Raw genomic sequence first — 18685 nt, forward strand, 5'->3', positions numbered from 1 at the left:
CTGTCAGGGGGCAAGACCGTTGCCGAGGTGACTCAGGTTTGTAACATAGGGGCTTGTAGGCCAAAGCCAGGAATCGATGTCACCTGGTCCTCTCTGCGTGGCCAGAAGCTTTTCCTTCTCGCTGCTACATCTGTCAGAGTCGCTCTCCTCGTGGCGCCAGGGCTGTGCTGGCTGGAGAGGAGACCCCGCTCAGCGAGCTCCTTGGCAGCGGGGGGGATTCCTTATCATGGTCCATGTATGGCAGGGCCTGCTGTGACTGCTCCCTCATGACCCAGAGCTTGCCAGCAGAAGAGCCTTCCAGTGGTGCTGGCTGCCGCCACTCAAGCCAAGATCCTTCATGAGAAGCCCTCATCCCTGCACGTCCTGTCTCTTTGGCTCGACGGAGCTGGGATTGGCGCCTCTTCATGGCAAGCCATGGGGCTCCCCATTGTCTCAGCCATTTCCATGGGAGGGGGGCGCAGCAGAGGATGTATGTGTGTGTGGGGGTCGGGGGGTACTGCTATTGATGACTGGGTTTTACATGTCGTGTGAGCTCTTTGTGCTATCCATAGACCAGGCTGTGAGGTGGCTGTTGGTGGGGGTTGTCTATTGCATGAAGGAGAGCTCTTTGGTTGTTACCCATGTAGGTAGGGACCACTAAGAAATGCAAATAAATCTTGCAGGCCACATATGTCAGATGCCACACATCTAATTACTCAGTCTCTCCCGTTGGGGGCAGGTCTTCTTTCAAAATTTCAGCCCCTTCTGATCTTTTGTTTCCAGTGGGTGACGAGAGGCTTCCCACAGGTTGGAAGAGCTTCAGGGTCCTTTCGTGGTGCGTTGGGCAGCAGCCACACCAGAGATTCGGCATGTCGGGTGGCAGAGGAAGGAGGGCTGGGGTCCCCTTAGATCCTGCCCAAAGATTAGCCCCACCCAGGAATTTTTCAATGAGATTTTTTGTTGGAAAGGCCAGTTTCTCAGAGCCACGTTTTTTCACAGGAGGGGGGGGCGGAAGGCCAGGAGTGGCTCCAGCACAGCCCCCCCCCCCCCCCCCCCGTCCATCTCTTTGCAGCTAGAGCAGAGAGAATACATCTGCACCAGCAGCAGACACCATTTCCTACCCTCTGGGTCCTAGTGGTGCCCCCCCACAGTCTGGCACCTGAAGCGGCCGCCTCAGGGTAAGGCCAGCCCTGCGCCTGGCTGGTCGGCCCCGGCCTGGAGGATGTGAAACGTGGATCATGGCAAAGGCTGGCGGCACCGAGCCCAGTGGAGAGTGGGAAGCAGTGTATCGGCTCTCGGAATTGTTTCATGAGAACATGTCATTCAAAATCCCCCGGCTTGTTCCTTGGCAGGACTGCTTCCTTTAGAAAAGGCAGCTCCTGCTGTCTAACTGAGACTAGACTGAAACAACGGCAGCACTGCCACATGGTGCCTGTGCATCTCCCTCAGAGAGAGCTTCAGTGAGGCGGTAAAGGCTGCTTCTACAAGGCTGGATCACCACAGAGCGTCAAAGGCTGGTAGCTGTAGATGCTCCTATGCTAAGCTCCGAAGATCCCAGGTTCAAATCTGGCTGCTGGTGGTTACACAAACACTGGCCAATGACCCTTACCAGTCCCCTACATTGTGGGACTGTCTTTCCTCCTGTTGTACAGGTTGGCTATTTTAATCTACCGGGTCCATCTTCTGCCTCCTTCCCTTGTCACAGTCATGTCCCTAGACACGGTGGAAAGATATTGAGATTGGGATAGAAGCGCCGACTTGGCAACTTTTAATATCACTGAAACATAATCAGCTTTTGCTTCTATGGCAATTAGCATATTATTACCCAGACTGTTTTGCATGGCAATTTTGTTGTAAACATTTGTACTAATTCACCATAACCTAATTATTTTTATGACACATAATTAGGAAATATTTTCAGAGGAGGCATGGTTTCCTTTTCAATGTGTACAATTATTTCCCAGAAAAGTCAGAGATTTTAACCATCAGGAAATAGCACCCTCCTCCTTGATTAGCTTTTATTATTTATGAGTCTCTTTCTCTGAATCTCCTGGAGCGGAATTGTAGAAAGGACCCTGTGTGGTGATGGACTCTGAGGCTGCGTCTAGACTGCAGGATTCTTTTGGAAGGAGCTTTTTTCGGAAGAGATCTTCTTCCGAAAGAGAGAGTCCACACTGCAAACGTGCATCGAAAAAGCAACCTGCTTTTTCGAAAGAGAGCGTCCGCACTGAATGAATGCTGTCTCACATGGAAGCTGTGATTGCTATGGACGGAATGACCACCAGGACACCTGGAATTTTTCCTTTTTCTTCTTCTTCCGAAAGAACTCTCTCTGCCCCATCCACACACGCCTTTTGCCAAAAGAGCTCTTTCACAAAAAAGCCTCTTCCTCGTAGAATGAGGATTACCAGTGCTGGAAAAACCCCTCTGTTCTTTTGATTTTCTTGCCGAAGGCTTTGGCAGTGTGGACGTTTCTCAAGTTTTGTCTGAAAAACACCCATTTTTCCAACAAAACTCTGTAGTGTAGACATACCCTGAGAAATATGACTCCCCGTTTATTAAAAAGAAGGTGGCAGCCTCACGCTGACATAGAAAAATATTACAGGTGGCCCTCTTCACTGCTTGGCGGGTAAGCGTAAAGGGTTATAGTCACAGTGTTAGCCAGACCCTGGCTTGAGCGAGCAGCAAAGAGGGCCTGGCATGCGGTGGCCGTTCCCTGCCGATGGCCGTTTCTGGGAATCACTGATCAGAACTGATGCCCAGCAACTATTTGGGACCTGCTCCAAAGCCCATGGAGGACAATCGCTGGGCTAGGGGTTGAACCCTTGGAGTTCAGGTTCTTGGTCGTGTCAGCCAGGACTAAGCAAAAGGCCTAGCTGCCTTCTGAGAGAGATGGGGGGATGGATGGGAGTCAACCCCCCAAAGAGCCGTGCCCCTCCCCCAGGGGGTGCGCTAGGTCCTGCCCCGTACGAGAACCTCAATGAAAAGGGGCCACTTGAGTAGATGGGGTGAGAACCGCTCTGAGGAATGATTTAGCTCCTGAGACATTTGGTTGCCATGGGGATCATAGAATCATAGAATAATAGGACTGGAAGGGACCTCGAGAGGTCATCGAGTCCAGCCCCCCGCCCTCAAGGCAGGATCAAGCTCCGTCTACACCATCCCTGACAGATGGTGTGGCGGATGAGGACGGGTAAGGCCTGGGGTTTGTAATTCCGGGGTCAGACACGCACAGGGATGGCTCTGGCTGCTCTGAACACGCGGCTGGACCCTGAGCAGATGTTTGGCTAACCTCGTCCAGCATACGTTGGCGTTAGCTTTATTGGGTAAAGAGCCCCTGCTGCTTGCTTTCAAGCCTCTTGGCGCCTTTTCTGTTCTCTGGTGAGAGAAGTCCATCCCGCTCATCCCTTGTGCTTTCTGAAGTGTAAGCCGATGTGCTTGTTGTTTTGAAACGAGGGAGCCATGGTCACGCTGCTGCTACGTTTGGGGTTCCTGGAACCTGCTCCCCCGTGGCCTGCCATCTCCTGGAGGCGCAGACGTAGGAACAAAACCTTTTTTTGTTGAACAGCTTCCTGTTGTGAGGGGCTGTGGGATTAGTGTCCTTCAGGACTGAGCAGCAGAAACACCAAAATGGCCTCTCCCTTTCTTCTTGCAGGATACATAAACCGTTGGGTACGTTTTAATAGGTAAGGAACCTGGCTTGACTTTTAGATATCTGGGTGCAAAGTTATTTTCTCACTTGTGAAGTCGGCACAGTTGATATGGACGTGACGGACAGAGATACAACCCACAAGTCTACAGCCAAAGTCTGGGCTCAGCATGAACCTGTCCCCGGGGTACAGGAACACAGACCTGGTCTACACTGGATAATTAGGTTGGCATGAGTACACCACTCGAGGGTGTGAAAACTCTACATCCTGCAGTGGCACAGCCGTGCCACTGTCGCCTGGTAAGGGCAGACGTGCCTCTAAAGACTGACATTCTGGACCACAACAAGGCTCTGTTCAGATTTCCCCCAGGAAGAGGTCTGTAGAGTCAGCCTAATGAAGCCAATGTCAACCCCTCCCCATACACTCCCCTGTTGCAAGAGCAGGCTCGCTGGCAGTAGCCAATAGCGGTTGTTTTCGAAGGAGAAAAATAATAGCGGCAACAGCCATAAAATGCCCCCCTCCTACAATTGGCTGGTGGTGTGATGCTGCAACCCCAGCGAGTAAATTCCTTCCCCAGGAATCAGCTCTCACAGCGAAGCATGACGTTTGATTACTCCTGTAACATTTTATTAGCTTGCAGAGCTGCAAATGTTAATAACGCTCATAAAATTATCCAGCCCCTTAAAAAGCCTGTTACGCTGGTGCACGCCTCGCTTGTGGTGGCGGATTCTGTCCGTAACTGGGCAGCGTGAGAGCCTGTCTTCTATTTCATCTGTCTCCAGTTTATGGCCTCCCATTTTCGCCAAGCACTCGTTGTTTACACATTAAACTGTGAGCCAGGGTTGGCTTTGGCTGCAAGTTTCATACTTTGGCTTTCTCCCGTCTTGCTCTCCTGCTCTGCAGGCTAAATATTCTACCGGGATGTACCCTGAGGCCCTTGCGTGGAGGAGATGAGCCCGCATGTGCCAGTCACCGGTCAGGGTGTATCTCGCCCCTCTGTGAGCTGTGCACAACAGGTGTGAATCTGTTGCACCACTTGGTTTGAGAGCTTGGCAGTTTGGGTCCAGCTGTCGAGACGCCTGCTTTCGCTTTGGAGGTCCTTGGTTCATGTGGCTGAGATGGTGGGTGCACGTGTATTGTGCATGGACAGGTTGAACTTCTCTAGTCCAGAACTCTGCTCTGGAAACATCTAACATCTGTCATCCAGAATGGTTTGAGGTAGCCAGATGTCCACTTTTCATGGGTGGGGCCAAGTTTCCCGTGGTCCCATAAAGTGTGTTGACGACCACCAGTCCTGGATCTCAGGGCTCTGTGCTGTTCTTTAGCTCTGATTTACCCCTACATGTCTTCTCAGAGCCCAGCAAGCAGTGGAAGGGCTCTTGATGTTGCTAGACCATTTTGACCTCCCATGGTCCGGCAAATTCTCTGGTTCAGAGCCAGTCAGGTCCCCAGGGTTCTGGATTACAGAGGTTCTACCTGTACCTGCTAGCCAGCTCCCTTTCCCTGTACCTGTGTATATCCTGGGGTCTGCTTGGGGGGAGGAGTGGTGAGGGAAGACATGACAAGGGATCAGGGCCAGGGCATGTGTGAGGTCCTTCCCACCATTCCTAGGAACGCACCAGGAGGGCTGTCAGAGACCGGCTCCCATGGGTCAGTTGGTAGGATGGGCGGTACCACGCCTTGTTTAGATTGGCTGCGTTAATCACATGCTGCCTCTCCATCCTTCCTTCCCGCCGGGCTGCTGATCTCCATTCCTGCCGCTGTGCGGGGAGCGTCGGAGCCATCTCCGCATATTAAGCAGCACAGCATCCCCCCCTAACCTGAGCGACTCTGGCCTCTGCTGTGCCGGAGCTGTGCCGTGTGGTGCACACAATCGTGCAGTGCGCAGAGGCCCCTGGAGCGCAGACACTATCGACTCTGAAGGCCTGGGCATATGTCTCATTAGCAAAATCATTACGCAAGACATAGAACAGAAGCCTGAGAGACATTCTGCTTTTTTCCCCGTTTGTTTGCGGCGCGGGGGGAGAAAAGGAGCCGGGATGTCTGGCATTTGGTGTTTGCTTGCATTGCCCGACAGGCCAGGCATCCGGCGTGTGGCACTTCCCGCGTCTCAAATCAGTCTCATGTTGGCAGGCAGTGCGGGGCGGGTCTAGCAGGCATGGGGGTAATTGCGCAGAAGGCCGTCGTGTGGTTGGAAGAATACTTAGTGGCACGGCTTTGGGGGGGATAATCCAGTGATAGGGATCGGTTTCTTCATGGCAGGGACTATTCTTTGCAAGCAATGGTTGGAGACGCCGCATCGTAATGGGGATGAAAAATGCTGCAACAAGGCAGTGTGCCAGGAAACTCCGGAGGCAGTGCGGCCCATGTTTCTATACTGGCCTTTCATCCAATGGAACTCCTCGCTGGAGGATGTCGTGAAGGCCAGGACTTTAACAGGGTTCAAAAAAGAACTAGATACATTCACAGAGGTTGGGTCCATCAATGGCTGTTAGCCAGGATGGGTAGGGATGGTGTTCCTGACCTCTGTGTATCAGAAGCTAGAAGGGATCACTTGATGTTTCCCTGTTTCTGTTCGCTCCCTCTGGGGCACCTGGCATCGGCCGCTGTTGTGGGACAGGACACTGGGGCTGGATGGACCTTTGGTCTGACCCAGTGTGGCCATTCTTATGTTCTAATTGGCTTGGTAAAATGTACCCTCCATTTAAAATTCCCCATCATCCCCCTTCCTAATAGCCTCCAGCCATCCAGTGGGGGATGGGCATTGCCTCGTCTGACTGTCTAGCTTCTGTACCTATCCTAACTCCAGCTGTTTTCTGTTTGGGGAACTGCTGATGGGGTGTATCTGTCCGGCTGGCCGTGCTCCCTAGCTGCTCCTGTGCTCCCCTCTGTGTCTAGTTCATAGCACAGCTCTGGGAGTGGATTGTTCTTTGCTTTCTCCCCACGTTGGTCCAGGAGGCCGGAATCTGCCACTGGCCTTCATCATTAGCTGGTTGCTCTCTCTGTCCTCACGCCAGCTCACATCTTCTGACCAGGACATCCGGGGGGTTCTGCCTGCCCCCACTCACTACGGACTGACCTAGCTGGGGTGGCAGACACGCCGGGAATGCACAGCCCCCCTGTAGGCTCTGACGTCCTAGCCGGTGAGGCTGCGCAAGGGAACAAGGAGGGACTTTGTGCAGCCCAACGAGGCAACCCATAGGACAGTCTGGCCCTGGTCTGTGACATCGTCTCGTGTCTCGTCTGCGGGAAGTCTGCCTTGGCCCTCGTGATGTGCACTGCCTAGGCAAGCGGGAACCTCTGCCGTCTGGAGCTCAGGGATGGATGAGGCCTCTGGGATCGCACCGCGGTGCAAGGAGAGCTCTGAGCGGCAGGGAGCACAAGGCCGTTGAGTTGGCCAGGCATTGCCGCCATGGCAGTCTCCACAGGGGCGTGTCTGCTGGCTGCAGTCTCCGTGGGCTCTGCTGACTGCATTCGGGCCCCGTGTGGGCTGTGCCTGGCCACGCCGCAGTGCCTGGAGCTGGGCCGCAGGAGGGAGCTTTGCGGCAGCCCAGGGGAAGGAGACAGTGTGCCAGGAGGGCTCTAAGCACTAGGCTCTCTCCAGGCCATTTCATGGGGACTACTTCAGGCCAGGCATAACATGGGGATGATTCAGGCTTGCTGCCCCCGGCCCAGCGACAGCACCTGCTAGTCAAGGCCCGGCGGCCTCTTCCAAACAGCAACAGCCAGGTGCTCCAAACAGTCGCAGATACAAGCTGTTGCACGTCTGAGGTAGGCATGTTAAATGTAGTTTAATCAACGAATCGACAAGTCGATGGAATTTCCATCGACAAGTCGATTAGTCAAAACATTGGGGAGCTGCAGCAGGGATAGCGGCTCCTGGCCCCAGGAGCCTACCACACTGTGGCTCTGCCTTTTAAATGTGTTAAGAGCCGGCAAGTGGGGACCTGACACGAGCCGGGAAGTAGCTGATTGCTGGCTTGTGCCCAGTCCCCACTACCTCCTGCCTCCACTGCCCCCCGTGGAGACGGTGCTGGGGGGAACTGGCTTTTAAGCCGGCTCCCCCCAGCACGAGCTCCTGCTTAAGCTGATTGGATAGTCGACTAGTGGTTACCTCCCTAGCATGAGGCGTGGCTTTGAAATCACGTCTCCAGAGACGAAGTGGGAGTAATTTGCCCAGACCCGCTTGCTGGCTAGACCAGTGCAGCCTCGTTTCCCCCTTTTCTCCATTAAATGTGGAAGCCGGTGATGGATAGCGTGAGTATCTGTGTGTACACTGATTTAAGATTATAGCTGAAATAAAATTAGTAATGCTAATTGCTGTAATTAGACTTATTTCGTCTCCATATGAATTTTGCAGCTCTTATCACACACAGGACAGGAATAAGACGTTCCAGAGAGAGAGAGAGGGAATTAACTAGTGGAGCAATACAAATCTCTTTCTTTGGATGCAGGACTGTGCTCACAGCCAGGGGGCGATCAAATCGTGGGCCTCAGAACGCTCTCTCGTAGATCTTCGACATCGTCCAGTTGGCACCAGCTTGGAGCAGGCTCCGGTTGTTACAAATAAGGTAGCGTTTGCCATGGGGATTTACTGACATTTTTGGGACCCCTATTGCTTCCATCCGGTCTCCCTTCTTGTCCTCATTTGCTGCAGAGAAGCAGAAGTCCTTCTCCACAGACTTCCTGTGTGGGCACGTTGCTTAGAGGGGGTCTGTGCCACAGCTGGGAGCGTTCTTCCCAGCACGGATGGACAGATGTATACCCCAGCTAGTGTGTTAAAGACAACCGGGGGGAGTGCAAGTCTGCCCTGGCTAGGTACTCATGTGTCGCCCCCTGCTGTAAACCCAGGGTTGTGAGTTCAATCCTTGTGGAGGCCATTTAGGGATTTGGGGCAAAAATTTGTCAGGGATGGTACTTGGTCCTGCTGTGAAGGCAGGGGACTGGACTCGATGACCTTTCAAGGTCCCTTCCAGTTCTAGGAGATAGGCAATCTCCATTAATTATAAAGATCACCAGTGTAGCCACTCTGCATGGACGAAAGGGCGCTCACCCTCTGACATAGCCCTGTGTGCATTACCGATTATGCCGGAGAAACTTGCATTGTCCCAGGCATGGGGTTTTTCAAGCCCCTGATGATAGGGTCGTACGGACATAGCCTAGCTCTCTATTTCAGGCCTAGCTAAGTCATTGGTCTGCCCATGCTAGGAAGTATACTCCCAGCTGCGATGTGGAGCTCGCCTGAGTCTCTCTGTGCCTCAGTTCTCCATCTGGAAAATAGGGATAATTGCAGTGAACTGCCCCATTGGGGAGGGGCAGGCAATACGACGGAGGCAGTTCACCAGGGTTAGCCGCCACCACTTTATTTACCTGCGTGTCCACAGGTATGGGTGCTTGTGTAATCCACACACCTAGTGTAGTTACTGAGTACTGCAAGTGGCACCTAGACCACTACAACAGTTAAGATCAAGAGACCTCTACAGCATGGGCTGGGACACAGCTGGCTTTTAGCTCAGAGGGTCAAGGCTCCTAGAGTCAGCTCCCAAGGTCCCAGGCTCAAATCCACCTTGGTGGTGGCTACACTTGCAACTTCCGTTGGCCATGGAGACCACTTCCTGCAGCTCCCATTGGCTGGGAATGGCGATCCCTGGCCAATGAGAGCTGCAAGTACTGGTACCTGCAGAGGCGCAGGTAAATACTGCGGTGGTGCCAGATAAGTATCGTTCATCCTCGGCAGGCAGATGTGAGTTGGAGGGACGTACCCTCTTACCCATCGGTGGCATGTTTTCCCACCACCTCCCTTTCCGACACATGCCGTCAGCAGGGGGTGTCCGCTGTAACATGGGGTGCGTGTAGAAAGCCTCTCGTCTGTGAAACTGGTAGAATTTGTTGCAGCTCTCATGATGCCTGGATAAAATGATACTGTGGAGTTACAGAGTGTCGTTCCTCTCAAAGAACTCAGCCCCATGAGCATTTCTAGGTCTAGTACAGCACTGGATTTGCAAACAGAAACCAGTTGGCTAAGGCATGGTCCTGGGACCAAAGGTCATGTGGACATATTGACCTGTCTAGGTATTTATGGCATGCTTCACACGATGGTGTCCGAGCACCTAGCAATGGTCCATCAGTCCAGACAGGTGGTCTCCTGGTGGGCCCCGTTTTCATCCTCAACACCTGCAGATGGCCCAGGTCGGCTGACCCGGTCTCCACGTCATGGCATCATGGATTTTTTTTTGCCACGGAGACACACTAGTGTCAGCCAGCTGTTGGGCAAACCACCGCAGCGGCTCAGAGCGTCTTGTGAGGTGAGCTCTGGGCACCCTGAAAGAGCATAAGAGGGAAGGAGAAGAGAGGTGAGAAAGCTGGTGGCACAGCTGAGCGGTGTGGGGCCCTGTTAGTCGATGGACCCACGCAAACCAAACGTCTCTCCACAGCGAGCGCGTCCCACCATACAAACCAAGGGGACTGAGCGAAGAAATTACACTAATGAATAAACAAGCTCTTTAAAAAATGGGCTCCTTATACAAAGTGTTATTTTTAACTTAGTGGCAATTTGCATGCCAGTCAATTTGCATACATTAAACACAGTCCCCCTTCCTCTTTCGCCCCCTCCCCTCATAACAGCAGCTCATTATAGAGCTGCCGGGACCAAGGAGCCCACGGCTCTGGAGGGTATATTAATGTACCCAACGCATGCTGCGTCGGCTTTTATCACTTGCCGCACATTGGGCCTGGTGTCTTTGAAGTGGTTAACGCCTCCAACGGCCTTCTGCTGGAGGTGGTGGGAATGGAAAAGAGGGGAGGGGAGGGGAAGAAAAGACAAGCCTGGAGGAGAAATGCACAGGGGAAGGCAGGAGCTTGTTTGGTTTGTTTTAATGCTGGGAGGAAGAAAATGAGCAACGCAGAAACCTCTCCCTCGGTGTCGTTTTTATTATTCTCAACGAAATAGAACCTCTCCCCAGAGCCCCAGAACATGAGACGCAGGCGGGGGAAGGGAAGCACCTCACGCGGCTGGAGGAGACGTTCTGTGGGGAAGCTGGCAGGGCGGGGGCCTCTCTGCCCACCCACCTAGAGACAGCAGGATTGTGGGGGTGGAAACGAAGCATCCGTTAATGCCCAAGCAGCTCCCCATATGTGTTTAATAGAGAATACTGAGGGTGCAAGCCAGTCCTGTATTTGGGAGGTAGTGCTGCCCACAGCATAGATCCTCCACAGAACTGGGTTCTAGTCCCTTGTCTGACACTGGATCATCTTGGGTGAGCCACTTCCTTTTTCTGTTCCTCAGTTTCCCCATCTATGAAAGGGGGATAACCGTAATCATCTTTGTCAAGCCCTTTGAGATCTACTGATGAAAAGCACCATTTGAGTGTTAAGTCATCTTCTTCCACGCTCAGCTACCCCGGTGATCAGCGAGCATGCGAAAACACAGGGTGGATAGGTAGAGTGTGGCATCCCTCTCTCCATCTGGCATAAGCACAAGCTCGCCGTGTGATTTGTTGCAACTAGGCCTGGTTGAAAATGTTCAACCAACAGTTTTGCCGCACATGTTTGGAGACAAGTTCTTGGCCCGCCTGGCAGAGTAGTCTGCACATTTGGAGAATTCCACTGTTGATAAGGAAACACACAACATTTTTAAAAAAATGAAATCGGCAGCACGTCTGCAATTTCCTGCTCGCTGCGGCAGAGAATGTTGTAATGATGCCAAATAGCCCCCTGAAAGAGTCTTTCAAGAGGGAGGTGGGGACATTTGAAAGGACGTGACCCTGACGGAACCCAGGTTGATATGCTGTCGCAGACAGTACATCCCACAGTGTGTCCTGGCACCTCATCAGCCCCTGTCCCGCCTAATCTAGTGAAATGGGGGGCCCTCCACGGAGTCCTAAAGCTCCTTCATGATGAAAACGTTAGGGCCGGAGTAGAAAGAAGAAATGCTTTGGATTCAGAAACCCAGGCAAACGAGAACCTGAGAAGGAGGAGCGTGGCCCTGGGTCATTCTGAACTACAGATCTTGCAACACGTTGGCTGATGTGAAAACGTTTTGAAGCGCGGCTTTCAAGCAGTGACAGGACAACAACCCAGCGGACGGTTGGCTGAGAATCTGGAGTTACGCACTAATGGCGAGTGTTGTTCTGCAGGAATGTCATCAAAAGTAATGGGGACAAATGATTATTATAGCTATCACCAGGAACTCTTGGCCAATTGCAATCCCTTGTGTACAAAGAGAGAGAGGGAGCATCGGTGACATTGTACTTGCAAGCTGAAGAGCTAAGGAAGACTTGTAAAAAGGAGAAATAATTATTCCCCTTTATTCGGCTCTGGTGAGGCCACATCTGGAGTATTGTGTCCAGTTCTGGGCCCCCCACTACAGAAAGGATGTGGACGCATTGGAGAGGGTCCAGCGGAGGGCAATGAAAATTATTTAGGGGCTGGAGCACATGACGTACAAGGAGAGGCTGAGGGATTTGGGTTTGTTTAGTCTGCAGAAAAGAAGAGTGAGGGGGGATTTGAGAGCAGCCTTCAACTTCCTGAAGGGAGGTTCCAAAGAGGATGGAGAGAGGCTGTTCTCAGTGGGGGCAGATGGCAGAACAAGGAGCAATGGGCTCAAGTTGCAGTGAGGTCTAGGTTGGATATTAGGAAAAACTATTTCCCTAGGAAGGGGGTGAAGCGCTGGGCTGGGTTCCCTAGGGAGGGGTGGAATCTCCATCCCTAGAGGTTTTTAAGTCTCGGCTTGACAAGGCCCTGGCTGGGTTCATTGAGTTTGGTTGGTCCTGCTTTGGGCGGGGGGCTGGACTCGATGACTCCTGGTGTCTCTTCCAGCCCTGGGGTTCTATGATTCTATGAGGGATATAACTCGCAGATCCAGGGCTGGAACGTAGGTCCACTGCTCTGCTTGCTGGCTCACATTGCTCTCCAGTACACACAAAGAACCAAAGTCCTAGCTGCTCACTGGCGTTCCCTTCCGCAGGGCGTTCAAGACATCTGTCTGGTTCCTCGCCCCACCCAGAGACGTCGGGGAGCCCGTGGTCATGCTGGCCACACATGTCAGACCAGCGCTCTCCAGTGTATGCTCTGCAGGTCTGGGGACCTGTGGTCATAGCACCCATTGTCTGCTTCTTCCTCGCTTTCATGCCCGGCCAGTCAAGCTGCAAATCAAGCATGAAGCTCCAAACCCTGCTATCTCTGGACTCTGCTACGAGGATACAAAGCAAGCCGCTGGAGTGAGCCCATACATTAAGGAGCTGACTGTAAAGCAGGCTGCGGCAGGGTAGAGACAAGGGTTAGAGGACATGAATCCAGGCGAACTGCTACCAACCTATTCTCCACCCTGGTCTACAGTGACAGGTGTTGTCCCGCAGAGCCAAATTCCCCACTCTACCCCCTCCCCCAGTGGCATGATAGCCCCATGCACCAGGTTGCAAGCCACACAGTAAAGTTTGGTGGGACAGTTGGGCCAAATCTGAGTGGTGCTTCATTTTATACGTTCTTTTCCACTTTCTTTTGTGCTATTACGGATTTGCAGATAACACCGTTAGGCCTCCAAGTTGTGGTCTTAGAGAGTCACAGTCGTTTCTAAAAAAGAGGGGAGATTGTTTTGGATTGAACTCAAAAAGAAGTGTCACCCTTTTCAGTGAATCGAATGTCAAACCTTCTTCGCACAGGTGAACGAAAACATCTTGGTTCGTTTTTCAGCACTTTTTAACAAGTTAAAGATTTATATTTTATTTTGAAAAGACACTGATAAACGAAACGTTGTCCTGACTCGAAAAATGTCTGAAACCTCTCTTTCTGACATTCCCCAAAGAAAATGGTTCATGTTTTTCAGAATATTTTCCCAAGTTTTTTCTGTATAAAATAATTCAGCAAAATTGAAATGAATTCATGAAAGAATTAAATGTTTCCGTGTGCTCACACCCGCATTGGTCATTGGATACAAATTTCGTTCCAAAACTGTCAGCCACCCATGATTAGACTGTGAATGGTTCGCTAACTACAAAAGCAGCTTCTCCTCTCTTGGAATTCACACCTCCAGATCAGCCACTAGAAGTGGCCCTCATCCTCCCTGATTGGATCCACCTCGTCATCCCCAGCCTGATTCTGGCCTGCATATTTATACCTGCCTCTGGAAAGTTCCACTACATGCATCTGACAAAGTGGGCCTTTGCCCACGAAAGTTTATGCTCCTACACTTCAGTTAGTCTATAAGGTGCCACAGGACTCCTCGCCGCTTTTGCAGATTCAGACTAACACGGCTACCCCTCTGATACTTGACCCATGATTAGAAGCATTGGTCATCTGGATTTAACTTCTTACGACATTATGAAAATGCTCTTTTTTATTTCGAAAGGCTCAGCTCTTCTCTTAGACTGTGCTCAGTGTCATATTGTGATATTATCCCTTTTATTTCCATAATTTGGGGAGTTGGTGTTTTCCCATCTCCCTTACGGCATACAACTCTAGTGGTGCAACATTTTTATCAGAAGCAGATGGGCTGCCTATCTCAATAAAAGGGTGTAGAAGTTAACACGCTAGAAAAAGGTCAGTTTATACAATCGGCACCTTGTCTCCCCTAGGAAAACAGAACAATCCAAGGCCGTTGCTAAACAACTGTTGCACGAGTTAACACAAAGCCTATACAGCTCTGATTTACCGAGGCTTCATTTTATACCAGATAATGCCAGAAGACGTGTTTTTTCATGAACAGAAAAATAAATATTCCTTTTCTAGTCGTAAAGCACCTGGTATACAGACCCCCGTGGGCAGCTTTGCTTAAAAGTTGTTCTTCCTATTTACAATATCATCCCGTCAGTCAGTTTCTGGCTCTTTATTTTAAGTGACTAGAACTATGAGAGTGACATTTTTTTTCCTCCGCCTCCAGCTTTAGATTGAGACACCTGATTCATTAGCAAATTGTGCCTCAGTTTCCCTCACTGCAAGAGTGAGCAGAGATTTCCTTCGTAAGCCCTAACGTGAAGGTAGAGGGAAGGAAGGCAGTGCTTGGTTGCATGTCTCCTCCATGCAATTTTTTTTTCATCTGTGAATATTTTCAGTCAGTGATGTTTTTCTTGGGAATTTTTCAATATTTGTCATCAACCCCTTCCCAAATAAAAGCTGGGGAAATAACATTTCCATCATCCAAAAGTGAATTTTTTCATGGGTTACAAAAACTCAATTTTTTTAGGGACAAAACTCTAATCTGTATTTCGGAAAACCCCCATTTTGTCCAAATGCCGCTTTCCATTCAAAACACGTTGCAGCAAAGTTTGACCAGCCCTAAGGCTTAATCATGTGAGTCGAGTTCACATCTCACTCTCAGTCCTCCACAGACTCCTTTTCCTTTAGTGCTCCCCGTCGTCCTGGCCAGCACAGCTGCTCTCCCCTCGCCGCCTGCTGCGGATGGTCTTAGAATTAATTTCTATCTAGGGCTGGTTATTTGTTCACTTTTCTGGCTCTGTCTCGCTTGGCTGCTGGCATCTGAACTTCTGTGGCCACCTTATTTTCTTTTTACATCCTTTCTGCTGGGGTTATTCCAGTCTTCCCTGGCATTCTGTCTGTCCTAGTCAGCAGATCTCTCTCCACATATACCTCTTACTCACACCACCACGCTTGGCATTCCAGCCCCGGCTGTGGTCACCTGCCGCCATTCTCAGAGCTCCAGCGACCGAGGACACCGTGGAAAGGGACCAAGTGCACATTCAGACGTTCATTACTCACCAGCACATCTGCACTGAGTTCCCAGTCCCCTTCCCCCCTCCCCTCCCGTTGCAGATGAATTTCCTCAGCTTTTGTCTCCCTGGGTCTGGCTTCTCGGCTCCAAGCTGAAGCACCGACTTAACGGGATTTGTCTTGACAGATCCAGGGAGGTTTCCAGCCAATTAAAAATATGAACCTAAGAAGCGGGGAAAGAGCCGTGGCGATTCCGTGGTGGGAAGGGCTTCTTGTCACGTGTCGCTGTGCACTGTGCAGGAGGGATTAAAATGCAGGGGTGGAGGTCTGTGTCAGATTTTCCATGCCATGCTTCTTGGGGCCGAAAGGCAAATCGTTCATTACCAGTGAGGGTGGAAGGATTGATGCAGTCATTTGCATATTGACTTTTGCTCTCTCTCATGCACATGCACAGGCTGTTTGGTGCTACCGCCCGCTGCGGCGGAATGATATATGCAGTGGGTGGAAAGGACAGTGTCCTAGACAGTTTTGGGGCTGTGAGAGAGGACGGGCATGAGCCAAGGTCCTGGGAGACCTGCGGTAAGTTCCTGGCTGTCCCACCCACTCCCTGTGCAACCTGTGCAGTGGGGAGAAAAGCTCTCTCCAGCCTCGCCTTCTGGGGTTGGGTGGGGGTGTGTATGTGTCATAACAATACCACAAATAGATAAAGAGCAAAAAGTGTGCGCGCTTCACAGGCATGGTGCAACGGGTCTCTTCTGCCGTGTACCTCTTCTGCCCGCCGCAGGGCCGGGTGTGAGCAGACCAGTCCTCGTGGACACAGCGAGCCAGGGAAATGCACTCCTAACTCAGTCGGAATGGCATTATTTTTAAAAGGCAGCCGGAACTTGTAATCTCAGCACTTATGGAACTAATTTGCTGTGCAGCAGAAGGAATGCTCACAGTCCTTTCCATGAATTCTAGTTCTGAGAAAAAATCAAGAAAGTAATTACTTGGTTCAGTCATTAATTACCCTCTCCTGGACATTTTGGAATGTGGAGGATGAAAAGCCCGAGGCAGCTATTAAGAGCAACTCTAATGCTATTGATCTATTTGTGTTTATCGCGAAATTTCTCTGCCTTTTATGACATTTTATTGACCTGCCGGGTCTAGGTGTGTGGACGTAGGGAGCGCAATACATCCTCTCTCTCCGTCAGAGCCAGGGTCTCCACGCCACCCGATGCTCTGTCCTCAGCCAACATGGGGAGAAGAGGAAATCTTCCTCTAACTCTACATTTGCCCTTCCTCCCGTGGGTTTCAAGCACTGGATCCTTTGTGAAGGTTAAGAAAAGTGGTGAAAGCTCTGTATGTCTCCTTCTCACGGGCGCAGCTTGACCCTGATGCGCTCCTACCATCCCGTCTGCCTGCCTTCTGTCGGTAACGATTCTCAGAGGGGGTGAGGGAGGCAGAGAGATGGCTCCAGCTTCATCAGTCTCCTCAGAAATTGGTTTCTAGTGGCAGCAGCTCCCTTCCCCTAGGTAACAGTCCAAACCATTTCTCTGGCCTTGTTCCCACAGGAACCTTTGCAAGGCCTCACAGCTCTGGATCAGCCACATTATCAGGGACTCTGGTACCCGTAGGGCCTAGGATGTCGATGGTTCCCTCCGAATGCCTCTCTGCGACGTGGGCCTGGAGACATTTCAAACATGAAGAAGACTGGAGGAGAGTAGTAGGGGAGCTGGGCTCCCCACCAAACCACAGAGTGAACTCAGGCCTGTTCGGGGCAAGGCGGTCTGTGTGGCATGGAGGATTCCGATGACTGAGATTGTTCTGTATGTGAGGGGAGTGCTTCGAGGCCCCAGCTGAGACCGGGCCCCTATTGTGCTGGGGATGGAGATACCTCTAGTAAGAAGCAGAGCACAGGATCCTGCTAACGTCATCAGGCCGAAGGCCGCCACGTTGGCTTTCAGTGCTCTAGGCAGCCAGCAGAACCCAGCGCGTGGCTGGAGCAAGCCCACAGTTCCCAGGCCACGGATTAAAAAGAAAGGGGAAAGATCAAACACTGTCTCGCCCGTGACATCGGCTGAGCTTCCGTCAGGGTTCCTCTGCCAGTTCCCCTCATTCCGCTGCCTCCTGCACTCCGACGCCCCAGGGAGAAGCAAAGCCGCTTACTGGGGTAGAACGGACACAGCTGCTCAATAACCCCTCCTCTTTCTGTCCTCTGCCCCTCCCGTCTTAGCTGGCAGGCAAAATGCTAGCACTCACTGCTCAGCGGGTCAGGAGAATGCAATTACAGCTGAGGCTGAGGAGAGAGACCTTGATGCAGCCGACCTGCACTGTGCTCATGCGAAGGCAGCCACAGTCACACCCTCCCTGCTAGCAGCTTAGTCACGCACCAGGGGGTTTATACGGGGTGCGTGTGCAAGAAGGACAAAGCACAGAAGTGATTTGTGCTGATTAGCTACTCAGCATCTGGCCCCATCCTGGCATTCCTTCGGCGGGTTTAACCGGAGACCAGCAACGCGGCCGAATTTCCTGTGCTCGCCAGGATGCAGCGTTCCCATGGCTGGGCATGGGGTCGTGGCACCAAAAAGGGATGTGGACGGGAGGGTGCATTGGCAGAGAGACAGAGCGTGAGATTTGCCCGTGCAGAAGTAATGGAAGGGCCTCAGGGACGTCTTGAGGAGTGGAACCGGGTCAGGCCTCAGGAGGGGCTGAGACGGGTGGGGCACAAAGCAGGCTGTAAAAGGCCCCGTGTTTTATGGTTTGTTATTTTTTAGTGGGAACCTCTGAAAAACGTTCACCTGGTTTCAGGATTTCTCCTGAGAATTGGTACCTCGCCCAGTGAGAAACAGAAATCAGCCCCCAATTCCTTTGCTGTTATTTCCCCCCGATGGACTGGAAGAAATTCTGTTTTGCTCAAAGAAAGAGGAAAAGTTGATTAAAACAACAACTCTGTGACAGTCTTTGAGCTCTCTCTTTAGGCTGTTGCCCTGCCTGTTTGCTCTCATGACATACGTCTACGCTGCCATAGAAAACTTTGCGGCACTGTGTCTCCGTGCCCAGCTGACTCAGGCGGAAGGCTACAAATGGCGGCGTAGATGTGTAGCCTTGGGCTGGCACCTGGACTCTTGGTGGGGGGCTTAGCCCCACAGCCCGAGCCAACGTGCCTATGCCAGCCACGGCCGTCCTAGGTGGAGAGGTAGATACATTGGAGGGTAGAGATGGAGTCCAGAGTGGCCTAGACAAATTGAAGGTTTGGCCCAAAAGAGGGACACGATTCCTACCCATCCTGGCGAATAGCCCTTAATGGACCTATCCTCCATTAAATTCTCTAGTTCTTCTTTGACCCCTTTTAAGGTCTTGGCCTTCACAACATCCTCTGGCAGGGAGTTCCACAGCTTGACTATGCTCCG

The 18685-nt window shown here is 51.7% G+C and overlaps 1 long non-coding RNA gene across 1 annotated transcript in view; it reads left to right on the plus strand.

Annotated features, from left to right (window-relative positions):
- LOC142830718 (uncharacterized) overlaps nucleotides 1–12988 on the plus strand; it is a 31093-nt gene extending 18105 nt beyond the window's left edge. The window contains exons 3-4 of the long non-coding RNA XR_012906163.1: nucleotides 8084–8200; nucleotides 12595–12988. This is a non-coding gene — a long non-coding RNA (uncharacterized LOC142830718). The remainder of the gene's footprint in view (nucleotides 1–8083; nucleotides 8201–12594) is intronic.
- Nucleotides 12989–18685: the final 5697 nt, after the last annotated feature.

This window comes from Pelodiscus sinensis, chromosome 10 (assembly GCF_049634645.1).
Source record: "Pelodiscus sinensis isolate JC-2024 chromosome 10, ASM4963464v1, whole genome shotgun sequence".
Taxonomy (NCBI): Eukaryota; Metazoa; Chordata; order Testudines; family Trionychidae; genus Pelodiscus; species Pelodiscus sinensis.